The sequence below is a fragment of the Lissotriton helveticus genome, chromosome 1_2 (genome assembly GCF_964261635.1).
Source record: "Lissotriton helveticus chromosome 1_2, aLisHel1.1, whole genome shotgun sequence".
NCBI lineage: Eukaryota > Metazoa > Chordata > Amphibia > Caudata > Salamandridae > Lissotriton > Lissotriton helveticus.
The window spans coordinates 337,482,477-337,503,409 of record NC_136058.1 but is presented as its reverse complement, the minus strand read 5'-3'; the positions used below and the strand labels follow the sequence as shown (position 1 = coordinate 337,503,409).

The 20,933-nt window shown below is 46.3% G+C and overlaps 6 non-coding genes across 6 annotated transcripts; all 6 read right to left on the bottom strand.

Annotated features, from left to right (window-relative positions):
• Window positions 1–9,191: 9,191 nt before the first annotated feature.
• TRNAD-GUC (transfer RNA aspartic acid (anticodon GUC)) lies at window positions 9,192–9,263 on the bottom strand. The gene has a single exon. It is a non-coding gene; the product is annotated as a tRNA-Asp (tRNA).
• Window positions 9,264–9,895: 632 nt separating this feature from the next.
• On the bottom strand, window positions 9,896–9,967 carry TRNAD-GUC (transfer RNA aspartic acid (anticodon GUC)). Its single transcript has one exon. It is a non-coding gene; the product is annotated as a tRNA-Asp (tRNA).
• Window positions 9,968–15,090: 5,123 nt separating this feature from the next.
• Window positions 15,091–15,162, bottom strand: TRNAD-GUC (transfer RNA aspartic acid (anticodon GUC)). Its single transcript has one exon. It is a non-coding gene; the product is annotated as a tRNA-Asp (tRNA).
• A 630-nt stretch (window positions 15,163–15,792) lies between these two features.
• TRNAD-GUC (transfer RNA aspartic acid (anticodon GUC)) lies at window positions 15,793–15,864 on the bottom strand. Its single transcript has one exon. It is a non-coding gene; the product is annotated as a tRNA-Asp (tRNA).
• A 620-nt stretch (window positions 15,865–16,484) lies between these two features.
• On the bottom strand, window positions 16,485–16,556 carry TRNAD-GUC (transfer RNA aspartic acid (anticodon GUC)). Its single transcript has one exon. It is a non-coding gene; the product is annotated as a tRNA-Asp (tRNA).
• Window positions 16,557–17,184: 628 nt separating this feature from the next.
• TRNAD-GUC (transfer RNA aspartic acid (anticodon GUC)) lies at window positions 17,185–17,256 on the bottom strand. Its single transcript has one exon. It is a non-coding gene; the product is annotated as a tRNA-Asp (tRNA).
• Between the last annotated feature and the right edge of the window lie 3,677 nt (window positions 17,257–20,933).

The window sequence follows — 20,933 nt, the reverse complement described above, 5'->3', positions numbered from 1 at the left end:
CACTTCATCTGACTGCAGCAGAACCTTCTCTCACCATGTTTTCTGTCTGGATTGTTGGACATAGTTTCATCTATTGGGCTCAAACGTACGCTGAAAACAGGAATTTACCTAACCTCAATTTACAAGATGTGGAAATTAAGTGGTTTGGCCACAGAGGATTAAAATGTCACCAATTGATACCATTGGTGAAAACCTTTATGCATTTGCCAAAACCTGACCTGTTAATTGTGCACTGTGGAGGTAATGATTTGGGCACTTTGACTGGGGTAGGTCTGGAAATGCTTTTAAAGGACACCTTTGAGCAATTGATGGCACTTTTTCCTCAGACTGCCTTGGTATATTCAAATATATGCCAAAGACAGAAATGGAGGTGGTCGAACCAATTTTGTCCACAAATTGAGAAGTCGAGGAAGCATGTAAACAAATCTGTTTCAGCTTACATGAGAGACCATGGAATGGGCTCCCTGTACAACAATAACTTGCGTTACTACATGCAAGATATCTACAGAGGAGATGGAGTTCACTTCTCAGATGAGGGCAACAGAGTTTTCACTCTGAATTTAAGAATGTGCATTGGTACCTACTTATAAGTACCTAAATGTACCATAAACCCAAAAGCTCTTCTCAGAGCTACCCTACATCTGATCACTCACAATTATTATTTTACTCTAACTTTTTTCACTAATTTTCAAGAAAGTACGCTCCCCAGAACGCTTCCCGGTTCGCGAACCGGGCGCACTCCACGCAAAAAAACAAAAAAAACGGTATATTTTTTTTTGCCCTGCGAGACCCCTTCAAAGCCTCCTCATCAAACCTAGGGGGTCAGAGACGATCTACTATGCCCCCTTATGGTCATTTGCCCCTTCGCTTTGGCCTCCTCTTGTCTCTCGATCCTACCGAGAGACAAGATGGCGGCCGCTACGGACTGTTTGGAATGTTTACAGACGCCGAAAAACCAATCAGCTTCGCAAACCTCCGTAACGCGAAAAGTACGCGAAGCGGAGCGCTGTTACAGATATATATCTTTTTTTGAACGTTAATTTCTCAAAATCCACTGGAGCACATATATTGAGACCTAGCAAAGGCACATCGGGCTACCAGTCCCTACAATTTTGCCAAGTTTCGTGCAAATCCATTCAGCCGTTCGATTATTATTATTTTATTTTTTTTTGCCCCGCGGGGCCCTTTTAAAACCTCCACATCAAACCTAGGGGGTCAGCGAGGATCTACTATTCCCCCTTATGGTCATTTGCCCCTTCGCTTTCGCCTCCTCTTGTCTCTCGATCCTACCGAGAGACAAGATGGCGGCCGCTACGGACTGTTTGGAATGTTCACAGACGCCGGAGAACCAATCAGCTTCGCTTCACAAAGCTCCGTACCGCGAAAAAAAAAAAAATAATAATAATCGAACGGCTGAATGGATTTGCACGAAACTTGGCAAAATTGTAGGGACTGGTAGCTCGATGTGCCTTTGCTAGGTCTCAATATATGTGCTTCAGTGGATTTTGAGAAATTAACGTTCAAAAACAAGATATATATCTGTAACAGCGCTCCGCTTCGCGGAGATAAAATTATCTCTGTATTACCTAGCTGTTGCTAACACCAGTTAGCGACGGCTAGTAGGAGATAGCGACCATCTTGGGCCCCACTTTGCATGTGAGTGATATTTATCACTAATGACATGCAAAGTGGGCATGCCAAGATGTTAGCGACTGGAAACAGTCGCTAACATCGCTATCTCCTATTACCAACTTTTGGAAATATTTGCGATAAGCGCGAATATCTCCAAAAGCTACCACCTGCCCTGAGCAGTTCTTAGCCATGTTATCCAATGGGAGGTGGATAACATGGCTAAGAGCATTAGCTCGGTAATGCATGAATATCGCTGAGTTTTCAGCGATATTAATGCATTGCGGTCGTTTTTTATTGTATTTGCGATAAACCTTGATAATAGCAAGGTTTATCTGCGATAATTTCTGAAGATGCTTAGCGGTAAAAAATTCGTTGCTAAGCATCGTTAGGGATAAATATCGCTTAACTTTGGTAATATGCTAACGTTCGATTCGAAGGAAATCAGGAAGTGTTGAAAAACATTGTCTGCGCCATCTTGCCTTTTTTCTAATGCCACACTTTTGTCGTGCACGGCAGTCATTTTAGATGCCTTGACCAGACCCACTCTCTGCACGCTGTCGATCCTTAGCATGGCTCCCCACCCTCGCAAGCATCTCCCCCAGGCAGTGGTCACCCCCGCTCTCTGTCTTATGCATGGGTAATAAACCACCCCCCATCTGCGCTGCTCTTCCCTGAGAACCACACCCTGTGCCCGCCCGACCCCTCCCTTTCGCCCTATTCACTACCGCACCCTCTGACACTCCTTTTCCTCTGTGTCCGATTGTCCAGGCCGGTCCTAGGGTATCAGCTAGCCCTGCAGATGTAGTTTATGGCCCCAGCTGTAAAGAATCACCCCTCGTCAAAGGAGTTATAGTAGATCAAGGCCCACACTCGATGAGATCCGTCACAGCAGACGCGTTCCTATTATCTGAAAACCATCCTGTATTGTGATTGGGGAGGGGACCGAGCCTGAAGCGGAAGATTCCAGGGATGACTCTTTGTACATCAAAGTTTTTACAATTATGTGTCACATTAAAAATATATAGCACTCCAACAAAGTAGTAAGATTATAAAACTTTAATAACTTATAAATATATACAAGAAAACAAAAACAGTAATAACATATAAACATTTTTAGGGAAAAACAACGAAGTAGCGGTCGGCTGTGCGAATAGTCCCAACGCAGCACAACGTCCAGATTTCACTGATTTCGGAATCCGGCGTGGGGCGTCGCGGGGGGTGGGTCATCAGTAGCAAACTGTTGTGCGAATAGTTCCAAGGCAGCAGAACGATGGCACCAAGGTGATGTCCAGTAAGTTGCCGCACTGGTTTTGGTATCCTACAATGCTGCTCTGAATAACGGCGTGGGGCGCCCCGGGGGAGGCGGCGTGAACGGGCCTCTCCAGGTGGAGTCTCGTCTGTTGTAGTGGGGCGCCCCTTTACCGTTTCAGTTGCCATTCCGTCTGCTTTTGGTCCACTGTGTCAAAAGCCGCAATTCAGCTGAGTTGCGCCCACTCTTGCGGTGCAGCGATAGGCGGCTGTCACAGGATTCTCAAAATGGCGGCAGGCTGTTTCCTTTTTGGGCCTGGTCCACTGAAATGGCCCTGGGACACCTTGGAAATCGGACGCTTGTCTGCTAGGTCTTGGACCCCATTCTCGAAAGCGTCCCCTCCGCCTTGAGGATTCATCAAAAGTTTTGGGGGCCCCCGACTCCTGCAGGCTTCTGGTGGGGAGCGGCTGCCATGATTGCTCGCGGAATGACTACGACGGAGCCACGAGATGGTGGTGCTTTCATGGTGACGCCAGCTTCAGTCTGAAACATCCAGAAACAAGGTGGGGCTTTCATCGTTTGGGGAAAAAAAAAAGTTTTCATCCAATGAAAAGTGTTGTTTTTAGGTCATATGATCAAGCCTTCCATCATTAGGAAACCAAAAGTAAAATGAACCAATGAAAAGTTTTATAAACAAGTCACATGACCTGTTATGCGGCATAGGGTATAAAATGCGGAGAAAATACGTTGGCACGTGAGGCGGCGTCAGTAGCGGACCGATGTGCGAATAGGCCGAAGGCAACACAACGCGCCAAGATCCGGATGGCACCGAGGTGGTGTCCAGCAAGTTGCAGCACAGGTGTGGCCATCCTACAATGCTGAAAGTCGGTGTGGGGCACCCTGTTGGCCTGTGAGTTCGCGTCAGTAGCGGACCGATGTGCGAATAGGCCGAAGGCAGCACAACGCGCCAAGATCCGGATGGCACCGAGGTGGTGTCTAGTAAGGTGCACTGGTGTGGCCATCCTACAATGTTGAAAGTCGGCGTGGGGCGCCCCGTTGGCCTGTGAGATGGCGTCAGTAGCGGACCGATGTGCGAATGGGGCCAAAGGCAGCGCAACAATGTTTTCTGAATAGAAGACACCACAAGGCGCTGAGATGCCAAGATCCGGATGGCACCGAGGTGGTGTCTAGCAAGTTGTGGCACTGGTGTGGCCATCCTACAATGGTAAAAGTCGGCGTGGGGCGCCCTGTTGGCCTGTGAGATGGCGTCAGTAGCGGACCGATGTGCGAATGGGGCCAAAGGCAGCGCAACAATATTTTCTGACTAGAAGACACCACAAGGCGCTGAGATGCCAAGATCCGGATGGCACCGAGGTGGTGTCTAGCAAGTTGCCGCACTGGTGTGGCCATCCTACAATGTTGAAAGTCGGCGTGGGGCGCCCCGTTGGCCTGTGAGATGGCGTCAGTAGCGGACCGATGTGCAAATGGGGCCAAAGGCAGCGCAACAATATTTTCTGAATAGAAGACACCACAAGGCGCTGAGATGCCAAGATCCGGATGGCACCGAGGTGGTGTCTTGCAAGTTGTGGCACTGGTGTGGCCATCCTACAATGGTAAAAGTCGGCATGGGGCGCCCTGTTGGCCTGTGAGATGGTGTCAGTAGCGGACCGATGTGCGAATGGGGCCAAAGGCAGCGCAACAATATTTTCTGTATGGAAGATACCACTAGGCGTTGAGATGCGAAGATCCGGATGGCACCGAGGTGATGTCTAGCAAGTTGCTGTACTGGTGTGGTCATCCTACAATGCTGAAACTTGGCGTGGGGTGCCCCATTAGCCTGTGAGATGGCGTCAGTAGTGGACCGATGTGCGAATGGGGCCAAAGGCAGCGCAACAATATTTTCTGAAGAGAAGACACCAAAAGGCGCTGAGATTCGGTTACCACCGAGGTGATGTCTAGCAAGTTGCCGCACTGGTGTGGCCATCCTACAATACTGCTCCGAATAACGGCGTGGGGTGCCCGAAGGGGGGGGGGAGGCGGCGTGAACGGGCCTTCCTAGGTGGAGGCTCGTCTGCTGTAGTGGGGCGCCCCTTTACCGTTTCAGTTGCCATTCAGCTGAGTTTTGGCTGCTCTTGATGCTACAGCGACAGGCGGCTGCAACAGGACTCTCAAAATGGCGGCTTGTTCTTTGGATTTGGGCCTGGTCTACTAAAATGGCCCTGGGACACTTTAGAACTCGGACGCTCGATTTTTTTTTTCCTTTCCTGTACATGCAAAAAAATGTAAATGCCCGGTACGTTACACGCTTCATCTGCCACGATGTACTCTCCAGAGGAACCGAAAAAAAATATAGTTATGGTAACTATACCATGCATCGTCATATGGAGAGGTGGCACCAATTAATTATAGTGCTGCATAAAAGAGAGATTTGGAGGAGAACCCCCGACCTGCCAGTACATTCATCAAAGAAGTGGCACTGACAGCATTAGAGGCAAGGGAAATGGTCCCAAATATTTAGAACTTTGGAAAGATTAAAATGACATGTTTAGATTTTGGCAAATTAATTTCATATGGACAGATGAGTGTTACTCTAATAAATACAGCATATGAACATCATCATAGTCGATGGTTGGTAGAGACATTTTGACTATATCCTGGACCTGCTCGTCCTCGCCCAAAATGGCGCCGGAATAAATGGGACTCGTAACTCCTTGTTGTGTACTGGTTGCAGAACCTTGAAATCACAAGATACGTATGCAGTTTTGAAGGATATGGCGGGCGGGGACGAGAATTGATTGAATATTTCGACATCCCTATTGATATTAAGTTCTGATGTGTTATTGATTACTGTACTATTGAAAGTTCGAATTAACGTCACCCATGGTACTTGCCCGCAAATGTATATCTAGATAATTTTACTGTAACTGGCCCTGTCGTATTTTAATTATAAAATGTACGTCCACCGATTCCGCAACTGTTAGACACCTTAGTTCTTGCAACCTAATGGCCCGCCCGTTACGTTCCTCTACAGTGTAAATGTCTACTCATCATATACGATTACAGTTTGCTCCGTGGCCGGCCCACGTGGTTATAGGCTCGTATTTGTATAATGACATTTTCACAATAAAGGTTTTTAAAAGAAAACATGGTAGTAGTATATACATTGGTAAAGTTTTTAATAATAGTCACTGTTTTAGAATCATTAAAAGGCAAGTGAAATAAAGCAGACCAATTACATGAAGGGTAAAAGGTATAATACGCAGGAACGCAGTAAAGATAAATGGTCAAGGGCTGTTGTGTTTTCTACTCCTGCAACATAAAGTGATCGATAAGAATCTCATATTCAGGCGTATCGGCGACTAAGACAGCAGGTCGACCCTCTTTTGCTCAACGGCTCCGTCATGGGACGAAGAAACACTCTTTTTCTCGAAAAAATAATATATTTTACTTGTAGTACAGTTGTAAATTTTCCGGGAAAGTACATTAGCCTGGAACATTATAACATATATTTAAGAAAAAATAATGTTCGGAAGTAATAAAAAGCGTAATTTTTAGGTCATATGACCAAGCCTTTCATCATTAGAATAAGAAAAGTAAAATGAACCAATGAAAAGTTTTATTAACAAGTCACATGACTTGTTATGCTTACGTTACGCGCTGCGCGTCGCGCCCCGGATGACTTCCGGATGCGCTAACGTGGCGCGTCATATGACACATTACGCGACAACGCAGGTCCAGAATATAGTCAAAATGTCTCCACCAACCAGCGGTCGCAACACAACCCCTTTCAGCAGGCTAAATAGTTCTGTTAAATGACAACAGAAGGGACAGGCAACAAGAACCATCAGTCAAAGAGGGGAGGGCTAGTTCTTCTCTACCGGGTTACATTGGGGCGCTACCGGAACTGATCGAATTGGTAGTCTACAGTGTTTCTGGATGTTTCAGACTGAAGCTGGGGTTAGCATGAGAGCACCACCATTTCGTAGCTCCGTCGTGGCCATTCCGCAACCAATCATGGCAGCCGCTCTTTATCGTTATTTTGGGCGGGGTGGGTGGCGGAGCCGAGCTCTTTTGCAGCCATCATTGTGTGGAGTTCAGTTCATCTCACTAGTTTTGTATTTGTCATGAGGGGTTGTTCCTAATGTTTCTATTTTAGCGAGGTCAAAAAGAGATCCCATTAGTGGCCTACTGATTTTGCTCGATTCCTTTTCTTTTTTTTTACACGATTTTTCGTTTTCTGCAAAGACTAAACAGAGTATTGCGACTCTGTGTCTGTTTGTAAATAGAGAATGAACCAAAGAGAACCAATTCTAAAACAGTAAATGCTTGGATAACAATCAATCAAATGGAGAGAGAAGCAGGCACGACGTATTACAACGGGGGCAAAGGCCTGAGTTAACTACCTTTCACTATCTGCAAAGAGAGAGTACTCCTAATAGAAATGAGGGGGGGGGGGCACCATTCAAAGCAGATCAGTGTGCATAAACACGAAAATGTTTTCACTTACCACGTACTTGACATTCGACAGCTTATGATATTTGCTATTAAAAAACCATTGAAATTCACTGAAAAAACCATAGGTTATAGACCATATATAGTTAGGAATTAGCATTTACAAAACCTTGAAAATTCACTGAAAAAACCATAGGTTATAGACCATATATAGTTAGGAATTAGCATTTAAAAAACCTTATTTTACTCACACAAAACCATTGAAATTCCATATATAGTTAATTGCACTAACTATATATCGCGCACCCGCAATCCACTGCTGATGATGTCACATATTACATCATTCATGACATGGTCAGTGACATCACTGATGACATCACTGATGACATCTCAAATGACATCACTGATGACATCACTGATGACATCTCATTTGACATCAATGACCACATCACTGATGATATCATTCATGTGACAATACAATGCATCTCCTCACATTTTAATATAACCTCTGTTTCACCCAGTGTTAAATACAGAGTATAATTTTTGAAACCATTGACACACCAATACTAGTTACTACATACGCACTCACTGATTCCTACGTCTACACACACATTCACTCATTCACCCATACAATCATTCATACATACAATCACTCATCTTTACAACACTATCATATGCACTCATACACCTATACAGACACTCACACTCTGCCACTCATCCATGGAGTTACTCACACACCTAGTCAGTCCTGTAAAGAATCAATCACACTTCCATTTTCTTGTCTATACAGTTAAACATAGAGCACCTTACATTTTCAAACATATACTAACACATACTTACTTTCTTATACAATCATTGATACAAGTACACATTGATCTGCAGAGAGTCAAACACCTTCCAGCCAGCCACACACACACTCAGTCTCCCATACAAATACTTGGACAATCAATCAATAACCCATATAGTTAATCATATAGCTACTGATCAACACATGCAGCAGTTTACAGAACAACAGACATAATGATGCACAAATTAAGACAGTTTAGTCACTAACCCATGCACTCAGTGAGACACATTTAATCACTCACTCATACATTCAGTCATGCACCTACTAAATCCTTCGTCCAGACACTTATACATCCACTCATTCTTCAATATGTAAGACATATTTTAACTTTACAGAAACATAGTCACTGGATGTTGTCATCAGTGATGTCATCAGTGATGTCATTTGAGATGTCATCAGTGATGTCATCAGTGATGTCACTGACCATGTCATGAATGATGTAATATGTGACATCATCAGCAGTGGATTGCGGGTGCGCGATATATAGTTAGTGCAACTAACTATATATGGAATTTCAATGGTTTTGTGTGAGTAAAATAAGGTTTTTTAAATGCTAATTCCTAACTATATATGGTCTATAACCTATGGTTTTTTCAGTGAATATATATATATATATATATATATATATGTATTTATATATATATCTATGTAATCAGCTCACTTTACCACTTGCAGCTTATAACTATTAGCCACCAGGGGTCACTACTAACCAAAAGCAGTCATTCTACTTGTAAATTGTGCCAATCGAGTGGAACAGCAGCCTAGGATTCACCACTGCTTCATCTCACTTTCCAAGAGAATGCAGATGTAAAGTGTTTTTGATGGTACGCCTGTGCATATTGAAATATTCAGAGCATATTCTGAATTTCAGTTAACACATCAGTAAGCATTTTGGCCATCAGTGAATTCAACCTTTTTTCTCAATCGGAATAGGCAAGGATAATGACAGATATATTTTACAATGTTAGAAAGTACATCATTTTATTTTATTGTGTGAATAAAAGGAATCGCCTCCCCGTCGGGGAATTGAACCCCGGTCTCCCGCGTGACAGGCGGGGATACTGACCACTATACTAACGAGGACTCATTGGCATCAGTTAAACAGTGCTCACCTCCTTGGGGTTAAGGCATACCCTCGATCAATTCACAGTATTGTGATAGGCAGATTTGCTGCTTTTGGTTAGGACAAGTCATCTTTTTTCCTAAATATTACAATACAGAAATTCCTAGCCAAAAACAATCAGTATTATCAAGAAATTATTTCATTGAAATAAATATCTATCTATCGATCTGTCTATCTAGCTATCTTTCTAACTATCAATATATATATTTATATATATATATATATCTATATAATCAGCTCACTTTACCATTTGCAGCTTATAACTATTAGCCACCAGGGGTCACTACTAACCAAAAGCAGTCATTCTACTTGTAAATTGTGCCAATCGAGTGGAACAGCAGCCTAGGATTCACCACTGCTTCATCTCATTTTCCAAGAGAATGCAGATGTAAAGTGTTTTTGATGGTACGCCTGTGCATATTGAAATATTCAGAGCATATTATGAATTTCAGTTAACACATCAGTAAGCATTTTGGCCATCAGTGAATTCAACCTTTTTTCTCTATCGGAATAGGCAAGGATAATGACAGATATATTTTACAATGTTAGAAAGTACATCATTTTATTTAATTGTGTGAATAAAAGGAATCGCCTCCCTGTCGGGGAATTGAACCCCGGTCTCCCGCGTGACAGGCGGGGATACTGACCACTATACTAACGAGGAATTATTGGCACCAGTTAAACAGTGCTCACCTCCTTGGGGTTAAGGCATACCCTCGATCAATTCACAGTATTGTAATAGGCAGATTTGCTGCTTTTGGTTAGGACAAGTAATCTTTTTTCCTAAATATTACAATACAGAAATTCCTAGCCAAAAACAATCAGTTTTATCAAGAAATTATTTCATTGAAATAAATATCTATCTATCGATCTGTCTATCTGGCTATCTTTCTAACTATCAATATATATATTTATATTTATATATATATATATATATATATATATATATATATATATATTCACTGAAAAAACCATAGGTTATAGACCATATATAGTTAGGAATTAGCATTTACAAAACCTTGAAAATTCACTGAAAAAAACATAGGTTATAGACCATATATAGTTAGGAATTAGCATTTAAAAAACCTTATTTTACTCACACAAAACCATTGAAATTCCATATATAGTTAGTTGCACTAACTATATATCGCGCACCCGCAATCCACTGCTGATCATGTCACATATTACATCATTCATGACATGGTCAGTGACATCACTGATGACATCACTGATGACATCTCAAATGACATCACTGATGACATCACTGATGACATCTCAAATGACATCACTGATGAGATCACTGATGACATCATCCAGTGACTGTGTGTTTCTGTAAAGTTTAAATATGTTTTACATATTGAAGAATGAGTAGATGTATAAGTGTCTGGACGAAGGATTTAGTAGGTGCATGACTGAATGTATGAGTGAGTGATTAAATGTGTCTCACTGAGTGCATGGGTTAGTGACTAAACTGTCTTAATTTGTGCATCATTATGTCTGTTGTTCTGTAAACTGCTGCATGTGTTGATCAGTAGCTATATGATTAACTATATGGGTTATTGATTGATTGTCCAAGTATTTGTATAGGAGACTGAGTGTGTGTGTGGCTGGCTGGGAGGTGTGTGACTCTGTGCCGATCAATGTGTACTTGTATCAATGATTGTATAAGAAAGTAAGTATGTGTTAGTGTATGTTTGAAAATGTAAGGTGCTCTATGTTTAACTGTATAGACAAGAAAATGGAAGGGTGATTGATTCTTTACAGGACTGACTAGGTGTGTGAGTAACTCCATGGATGAGTGGCAGAGTGTAAGTGTCTGTATAGGTGTATGAGTGCATATGATAGTGTTGTAAAGATGAGTGATTGTATGTATGAATGATTGTATGGGTGAATGAGTGAATGTGTGTGTAGACGTAGGAATCAGTGAGTACGTATGTAGTAACTAGTATTGGTGTGTCAATGGTTTCAAAAATTATACTCTGTATTTAACACTGGGTGAAACAGAGGTTATATTAAAACGTGAGGAGATGCATTGTATTGTCACATGAATGATATCATCAGTGATGTGGTCATTGATGTCATTTGAGATGTCATCAGTGATGTCATCAGTGATGTCACTGACCATGTCATGAATGATGTAATATGTGACATGATCAGCAGTGGATTGCGGGTGCGCGATATATAGTTAGTGCAACTAACTATATATGGAATTTCAATGGTTTTGTGTGAGTAAAATAAGGTTTTTTAAATGCTAATTCCTAACTATATATGGTCTATAACCTATGGTTTTTTCAGTGAATTTTCAAGGTTTTGTAAATGCTAATTCCTAACTATATATGGTCTATAACCTATGGTTTTTTCAGTGAATTTCAATGGTTTTTTAATAGCAAATATCATAAGCTGTCGAATGTCAAGTACGTGGTAAGTAAAAACATTTTCGTGTTTATGCACACTGATCTGCTTTGAATACTGCCCCCCACCCCTCATTTCTATTAGGAGTACTCTCTCTTTGCAGATAGTGAAGGGTAGTTAACGCAGCCCTTTGCCCCCTTTGTAATACGTCGTGCCTGCTTCTCTCTCCATTTGATTGATTGTTCTCTTTGGTTCATTCTCTATTTACAAACAAGCACAGAGTCGCAATACTCTGTTTAGTCTTTGCAGATAGCGAAAAATCGTGTAAAAAAACAAAAGGAATCGAGCAAAATCAGTAGGCCACTAATGGGATCTCTTTTTGACCTCGCTAAAATAGAAACATTAGGAACAACCTGTTGAAAATAGCAATGCGTATGTACATAAGCGGCGTTCATTTGTGTTCACAGTACCCCTTGTTGATTGTTTCAATCGAGCATTGAATTGTTCGAAGTTAATTCTCTTAAGGATCTTCTCTACCTGCAAACGAGGAAGAATAGGAATATTCTCTCTCCCTTTGCAGATAGTGAAGGGTAGGTAACGCAAGCCTTTAACACGTCGTACCTATTTCATTCCTCATTGATTGATTGATTGTCCGAACATTGACTGTTTGGGAATTAGTTCTTTTTGGAGGTATTCCCTGTTTGCAAATAAACGTAGGAAAATCTTTGCAAGTAGTGAAAGGGTACGTAATGCGGACCTTTCTCCCCCGTTGTAATCTGTCATGCCTATCTACTCCCCACTGATTGATGCACCTTTTTCACCCGGACCATTTACTAGAGATACGTCATCTGGCCCGACCAGAGAGCACCCCTAGTGAAAAGGACATATGCAATAATAACGAAGTGATCACTGTATCCTGTTAACAGAAACTTTACCATGAAACAACCTGGAAAGAAAAAAATAGGAAAACGAAAATCAGTAGGCCACTGATGAACATGAACTTTTATTAAACAACAAACAAAGAAACGATAACATAACGTAATGATAAAACCTATTAATGTCCTAGAAACAAGAAAACGTTAAAGTATGCCAGTGGTGAGAGACCAGAAAAACAGTCCGAGAAACCAAATCACCCCTCGCTGTCCCAACTCATGCACTCTGAAAGTTCAAAGTTTTGAGGAGTGCTTGTAACATTGTCTGAAGCCTATTTGCAATTGCTTCATCTTCACTATTCTTAAAGTAAGTGGGGGCTGTTGTGATGCGGTGCCACCCTGAACCGCTTGACGGAGGCCCCCGAGGGACGGTGTCATGTCGCGGACTCGGAGGGGGCGCTTGGCTCCGGCCCCCTCCCCAAGTCGTGTTGCCCTGGTGTGGCCTGAGATCGCCCCCGACATAGGTGGCCGGCTCCCGGGGTCAAGCGGAACTTTTTTCCTTTTGGTGACTCTTCCATTCTTCACCTTGTCCCACAATCCGTTTCACCTAAAGACACGCTGTAGTGGGGCACCCCTTTTCCGTTTCATTTGCCATTCAGCCCGCTTTTGCTACACTGTGCCTCTTCCGCTATTCAGCTGTTTACCGCCCGCTCTTTCGACTACAGCGTCTCGCTCACCATGTACTTGAGTTGCTCCCGCTCTTGCGGTGCAGCGATAGGCGGCTGCCACAGGACTCTCAAAATGGCGGCCATCTCTTCAGATTTGGGCGTGGTCCACTAAAATGGGCCTGCGACACCTTGGAACTCGGACGCTTGTCTGCTAGAGCTTGGGCTCCATTCTCGAAAGCGTCCCCTCATCCTTGAAGATTCTACAAAAGTCTTGGGGGCCCCCGACTCCCGCAGGCTTCTGGTGGGGAGCGCCTAGCATGATTGCTCGTGGAATGGCCACGACGGAGCTACGAAATGGTGGTGCTCTCATGCTAACGCCAGCTTCAGTCTGAAACATCCAGAAACACTGTAGACTACCAATTCGATCAGTTCCGGTAGCGCTCCAACGTGACCCGGTAGAGAAGAACTTGCCCTCCCCTCTTTGACTGATGGTTCTTGTTGCCTGTCCCTTCTGTTGTCATTTAACAGAACTATTTAGCCTGCTGAAAGGGGTTGTGTGCCGTCCGCTGGTTGGTGGAGACATTTTGACTATATTCTGGACCTGCGTTGTCGCGTAATGCGTCATATGACGTGCCGCGTTAGAAAGTTTAATAAATTATTAAACACAATAAACAATCCTTAAAAAATAAAAAAAAATAAAAAATAATCAACAAAACCAACAATCAATTAACAACAGTATTTGAAAAGTCTATCATTCATTTTTCATTGCAGTACGCTGCCCAGAAAGCTTCCCGGTTCCCGGACCGGGCGCTACCCATGCAAAAAAACAAAAAAAAAATTTTTTTTTTTTTTGCCCCGCGGGGCCGTTTTAAAGCCTCCACATTAAACCTAGGGGGTCAGGGAGGATCTACTATGCCCCCTTATGGTTATTTGCCCCTTTGTTTTGGCCTCCTCTTGTCTCTCGATCCTACCGAGAGACAAGATGGCGGCCGCTACGGACTTTTTGGAATGTTGACAGACGCCAGAGAACCAATCAGCTTCGCTTCACAAAGCTCCGTTGCGCGAAAAGTACGCGTCCTGGAGCGCTGCCCAGAGCGCGCTTACAGATATATATCTTTTTTTAAACGTTAATTTCTCAAAATCCACTGGAGCACATATATTGAGACCTACAAAAGGCACATCGGGCTACCAGTCCCTACAATTTTGCCAAGTTTCGTGCAAATCCATTCAGCCGTTCGGGCTAAAAGTGAGGCCAACCGCCCTATGGAAATTAACATGGGAAAAACGCGTTTTGGGACCCCCCTTTTTTCTCGGCCCCCCCTTGACGAACCCCCCCAAAATTTTCAGGGGCTGCTCAGAAACAAAATGTGCCATTTTCCTGAAAATTTCAGCCAATTCCGTCCACAAACGCCAAAGTTATTAGACATAGAATTTTCAAAAATCCCATAGAGAAAAAATCCTAACTATATATACCTACTGGCGACCGCCAGTAGGTAATATATATATATATATTTATATATATATATATCTATATAATCAGCTCACTTTACCACTTGCAGCTTATAACTATTATCCACCAGGGGTCACTACTAACCAAAAGCAGTCATTCTACTCGTAAATTGTGCCAATCGAGTGGAACAGCAGCCTAGGATTCACCACTGCTTCATCTCACTTTCCAAGAGAATGCAGATGTAAAGTGTTTTTGATGGTACGCCTGTGCATATTGAAATATTCAGAGCATATTCTGAATTTCAGTTAACACATCAGTAAGCATTTTGGCCATCAGTGAATTCAACCTTTTTTCTCAATCGGAATAGGCAAGGATAATGACAGATATATTTTACAATGTTAGAAAGTACATCATTTTATTTAATTGTGTGAATAAAAGGAATCGCCTCCCCGTCGGGGAATTGAACCCCGGTCTCCCGCGTGACAGACGGGGATACTGACCACTATACTAACGAGGACTTATTGGCATCAGTTAAACAGTGCTCACCTCCTTGGGGTTAAGGCATACCCTCGATCAATTCACAGTATTGTAATAGGCAGATTTGCTGCTTTTGGTTAGGACAAGTCATCTTTTTTCCTAAATATTACAATACAGAAATTCCTAGCCAAAAACAATCAGTATTATCAAGAAATTATTTCATTGAAATAAATATCTATCTATCGATCTGTCTATCTAGCTATCTTTCTAACTATCAATATATATATTTATATATATATATATCTATATAATCAGCTCACTTTACCATTTGCAGCTTATAACTATTAGCCACCAGGGGTCACTACTAACCAAAAGCAGTCATTCTACTTGTAAATTGTGCCAATCGAGTGGAACAGCAGCCCAGGATTCACCACTGCTTCATCTCATTTTCCAAGAGAATGCAGATGTAAAGTGTTTTTGATGGTACGCCTGTGCATATTGAAATATTCAGAGCATATTATGAATTTCAGTTAACACATCAGTAAGCATTTTGTCCATCGGTGAATTCAACCTTTTTTCTCAATCGGAATAGGCAAGGATAATGACAGATATATTTTACAATGTTAGAAAGTACATCATTTTATTTAATTGTGTGAATAAAAGGAATCGCCTCCCCGTCGGGGAATTGAACCCCGGTCTCCCGCGTGACAGGCGGGGATACTGACCACTATACTAACGAGGACTTATTGGCATCAGTTAAAGAGTGCTCACCTCCTTGGGGTTAAGGCATACCCTTGATCAATTCACAGTATTGTAATAGGCAAATTTGCTGCTTTTGGTTAGGACAAGTCATCTTTTTTCCTAAATATTACAATACAGAAATTCCTAGCCAAAAACAATCAGTTTTATCAAGAAATTATTTCATTGAAATAAATATCTATCTATCGATCTGTCTATCTGGCTATCTTTCTAACTATCAATATATATATAGATATATATAAAATCAGCTCACTTTACCATTTGCAGCTTATAACTATTAGCCACCAGGGGTCACTACTAACCAAATGCAGTCATTCTACTTGTAAATTGTGCCAATCGAGTGGAACAGCAGCCTAGGATTCACCACTGCTTCATCCTATTTTCCAAGAGAATGCAGATGTAAAGTGTTTTTGATGGTACGCCTGTGCATATTGAAATATTCAGAGCATATTCTGAATTTCAGTTAACACATCAGTAAGCATTTTGGCCATCACTGAATTCAACCTTTTTTCTCAATCGGAATAGGCAAGGATAATGACAGATATATTTTACAATGTTAGAAAGTACATCATTTTATTTAATTGTGTGAATAAAAGGAATCGCCTCCCCGTCGGGGAATTGAACCCCGGTCTCCCGCGTGACAGGCGGGGATACTGACCACTATACTAACGAGGACTTATTGGCATCTGTTAAAGAGTGCTCACCTCCTTGGGGTTAAGGCATACCCTCGATCAATTCACAGTATTGTAATAGGCAGATTTGCTGCTTTTGGTTAGGACAAGTCATCTTTTTTCCTAAATATTACAATACAGAAATTCCTAGCCAAAAACAATCAGTTTTATCAAGAAATTATTTCATTGAAATAAATATCTATCTATCGATCTGTCTATCTGGCTATCTTTCTAACTATCAATATATATATTTATATCTATATATCTATATAATCAGCTCACTTTACCATTTGCAGCTTATAACTATTAGCCACCAGGGGTCACTACTAACCAAAAGCAGTTATTCTACTTCTAAATTGTGCCAATCGAGTGGAACAGCAGCCTAGGATTCACCACTGCTTCATCTCATTTTCCAATAGAATGCAGATGTAAAGTGTTTTTGATGGTACGCCTGTGCATATTGAAATATTCAGAGCATATTCTGAATTTCAGTTAACACATCAGTAAGCATTTTGTCCATCGGTGAATTCAACCTTTTTTCTCAATCGGAATAGGCAAGGATAATGACAGATATATTTTACAATGTTAGAAAGTACATCATTTTATTTAATTGTGTGAATAAAAGGAATCGCCTCCCCATCGGGGAATTGAACCCCGGTCTCCCGCGTGACAGGCGGGGATACTGACCACTATACTAACGAGGAATTATTGGCATCAGTTAAACCAGGGGTGCCCAAACCTGTCCTGGCGGGCCGTATCCATGCCAGATTTTTGGGATATCCCCATCTGGGGATCACGGTTCGATCCCCGGCACCGGCGGCAGATTAGCCCAGCACCAGGTGACTCTGGGAAATAGCTGGTGCCGCGGCTAGGGCGGCTGACTCCGGAATCTGGAGATTTTTTTATTTAAGGTTTTTGTAGAGCGCGTAGTAACCCTCGAGCATCCCAGAGATCAGGGTTCGATCCCCGGCACCGGCCGCAGATTAGCCCAGCACCACGTGACTCTGGGAAATAGCTGGCGCCGCGGCTAGGGAGGCTGACTCCGGAATCTGGAGATCACAGTTCGATCCCCGGCACCGGCGGCAGATTAGCCCAGTACCAGGTGACTCTGGGAAATAGCTGGTGCCGCGGCTAGGGCGGCTGACTCCGGAATCTGGAGATTTTTTTATTTAAGGTTTTTGTAGAGCGCGTAGTAACCCTCGAGCATCCCAGAGATCAGGGTTCGATCCCCGGCACCGGCCGCAGATTAGCCCAGCACCACGTGACTCTGGGAAATAGCTGGCGCCGCGGCTAGGGAGGCTGACTCCGGAATCTGGAGATCACAGTTCGATCCCCGGCACCGGCGGCAGATTAGCCCAGTACCAGGTGACTCTGGGAAATAGCTGGTGCCGCGGCTAGGGCGGCTGACTCCGGAATCTGGACATTTTTTTATTTAAGGTTTTTGTAGAGCGCGTAGTAACCCTCGAGCATCCCAGAGATCAGGGTTCGATCCCCGGCACCGGCCGCAGATTAGCCCAGCACCACGTGACTCTGGGAAATAGCTGGCGCCGCGGCTAGGGAGGCTGACTCCGGAATCTGGAGATCACGGTTCGATCCCCGGCACCGGCGGCAGATTAGCCCAGTACCAGGTGACTCTGGGAAATAGCTGGCGCCGCGGCTAGGGCGGCTGACTCCGGAATCTGGAGATTTTTTTATTTAAGGTTTTTGTAGAGCGCGTAGTAACCCTCGAGCATCCCAGAGATCAGGGTTCGATCCCCGGCACCGGCCGCAGATTAGCCCAGCACCATGTGACTCTGGGCAATAGCTGGCGCCGCGGCTAGGGCGGCTGACTCCAGAATCTGGGGATCACGGTTCGATCCCCGGCACCGGCGGAAGATTAGCCCAGCACCATGTGACTCTGGGCAATAGCTTGCTTAATCTTCCCGACGGCCCCTAGCGCCTAGAGACCCTTAAGGGTGATTGTGCGCCTTACAAATGTGGATTATTATTATTATTATTATTTGGGCCGATTCCGATCCGGTTCGTAAAAGCACATCTGCCCGAATCTGTCGGACAACCACGTACGCCCGGGAGAGGACTGCCCGGGACCCGTGGAGCCCGTCCTGGTCACTCTGACCTGCCATCGGCCTGGAGAAGGGAGCACCGGACGCCCGGGGGGAGGACTGCCCGGGACTAGTGGAGCCCGTCCTGGGCACTCTGACCTGCCGTCGGCCCGGGGAAGGGAGCCCCGGACGCCCGGGGGGAGGACTGCCCGGGACCCATGGAGCCCGTCCTGGGCACTCTGACCTGCCGACGGCCCGGGGAAGGGAGCCCCGGACGCCCGGGGGAGGACTGCCCGGGACCCGTGGAATTCGTCCTGGGCACTCTGACATGCCGCTGACCCGGGGAAGGGAACCCCGGACGCCCGGGAACCGTGGAGCCCGTCCTGGGCACTCTGACAAGCCGTGGGACCGGGGAAGGGAGCCCCGGACGCCCGGGACCCGTGGAGCCTGTCCTGGGAACTCCGGCATGCCGTTAGCCCGGGGAAGGGAGTCCCAGATACCCGGGACCCGTGGAGCCCGTCATGGGCACTCTGACAAGCCGGTGTCCCGGGGAAGGGAGCCCCGGACGCCCGGGACTCGTGGAGCCCGTCCTGGGCACTCTGGCATGCCGTTGGCCTGGGGACGGGAGCCCCAGATACCCGGGACCCGTGGATCCCGTCATGGGCACTCTGACAAGCCGGTGTCCCGGGGAAGGGAGCCCCGGACGCCCGGGACTCGTGGAGCCCGTCCTGGGCACTCTGGCATGCCGTTGGCCTGGGGAAGGGAGCCCCGGACGCCCGGGGCCTGTGGAGCCCATCCTGGGCACTTTGACATGCCGTTGGCCTGGGGAAGGGAGCCCCGGATGCCCGGGGTGGGAGAACTGCCAGGGACGTGTGGAGCACGTCCTGGGCACTTTGACCTGCCGTTGGCCTGGAGATGGAAGCCCTGGATGCCTGGGGGAGGACTGACCGGGACCCATGGAGCCCGTCCCGGGTACTTTGCCATGCTGTTGGCCTCCTGGAGATGGGTGCCCCGGACGCCCGGGGGAGGACTGCCCGGGACGTATGGAGCCCGTCCCGGGCACTTTTCCATGCCGTCGGCAGGGATGGAGCCCCGGACGCCCGGGGGACGACTGCCCAAGAGCCATGGAGCCCGTCCTGGGCAATTTGACAAGCCGTTGGCCTGGAGGAAGGAAGCCCCGGGTGGCCTAGGGAGGTGTTACCCAGGCATAGCCCATCTGGTCCCCCTAGCAGAGAACCACCAGCCTTGGAGGGGTGTCCGGGCGTACCCTGTCCCTAGTAATCCGGAGGGAAATTACCTGACTTTCTTGCAATCTGTGCACACGAGGTGACAGAGGGGACCCAAGGCGCGAAAGTACCCGACCTCCTGGAGCCCTCGCTGGGATCCGGGAGGCGAATGGCACCTCATCATGACTTCCAGGGCGACCAGATGGCCGAGGCGAGAGGGGCGACCAGATGGCCGGGACCAAAATGACGCCAATCTGCCTGCCCCGGAGCTGCAGGGCTCTGGGGCTGCAGGGTTCCGGGGGCTGCAGAGCTGCAGGTCTCTGGGGCTGCAGGGCTCCGGGGCTTCAGGCCTCCCCAGGCCCTGATGGACTCTCCGTCCCGGGCGCCTCCGACCCCCGGCCGGCTTGCAGGACGGAGGGGGGATTCCCGCACCACTGGTCCCTGCCGGACGGGGCTCAAGCCCCGGGCCCGGTCCCCGGCCCCATTCCCGGCTTTCCGAACCCTAGGCCGGGCCGGGGAGAGCCTCCCCTGGGCCCCCGGTGGACCCTCCGTCCCGGGCGCCCCGGACCCCCGGCCGGATTGCTGGACGGAGGGGTACCAGCACCCTCGGGGCCTGGCCAGATGGAGTTCAAGCCCCGGGTCCGGTCCCACCTTCCGAACCCTAGCCAGGCTGGGGAGAGCCTCCCCGGGCCCCGGTGGAGCCCCGTCCCCAGCGCCCGGACCCACTGGTGGCCTGCGGGACAGGGGGCTCCAGCACCCTCGGGCCAGGCCAGATGGAGTTCAAGCCCCGGGTCCGGTCCCACCTTCCGAACCCTAGCCAGGCTGGGGAGAGCCTCCCCGGGCCCCGGTGGAGCCCCGTCCCCAGCGCCCGGACCCACTGGTGGCCTGCGGGACAGGGGGCTCCAGCACCCTCGGGGCCTGGCCAGATGGAGTTCAAGCCCCGGGTCCGGTCCCACCTTCCGAACCCTAGCCAGGCTGGGGAGAGCCTCCCCGGGCCCCGGTGGAGCCCCGTCCCCAGCGCCCGGACCCACTGGTGGCCTGCGGGACAGGGGGCTCCAGCACCCTCGGGGCCTGGCCAGATGGAGTTCAAGCCCCGGGTCCGGTCCCACCTTC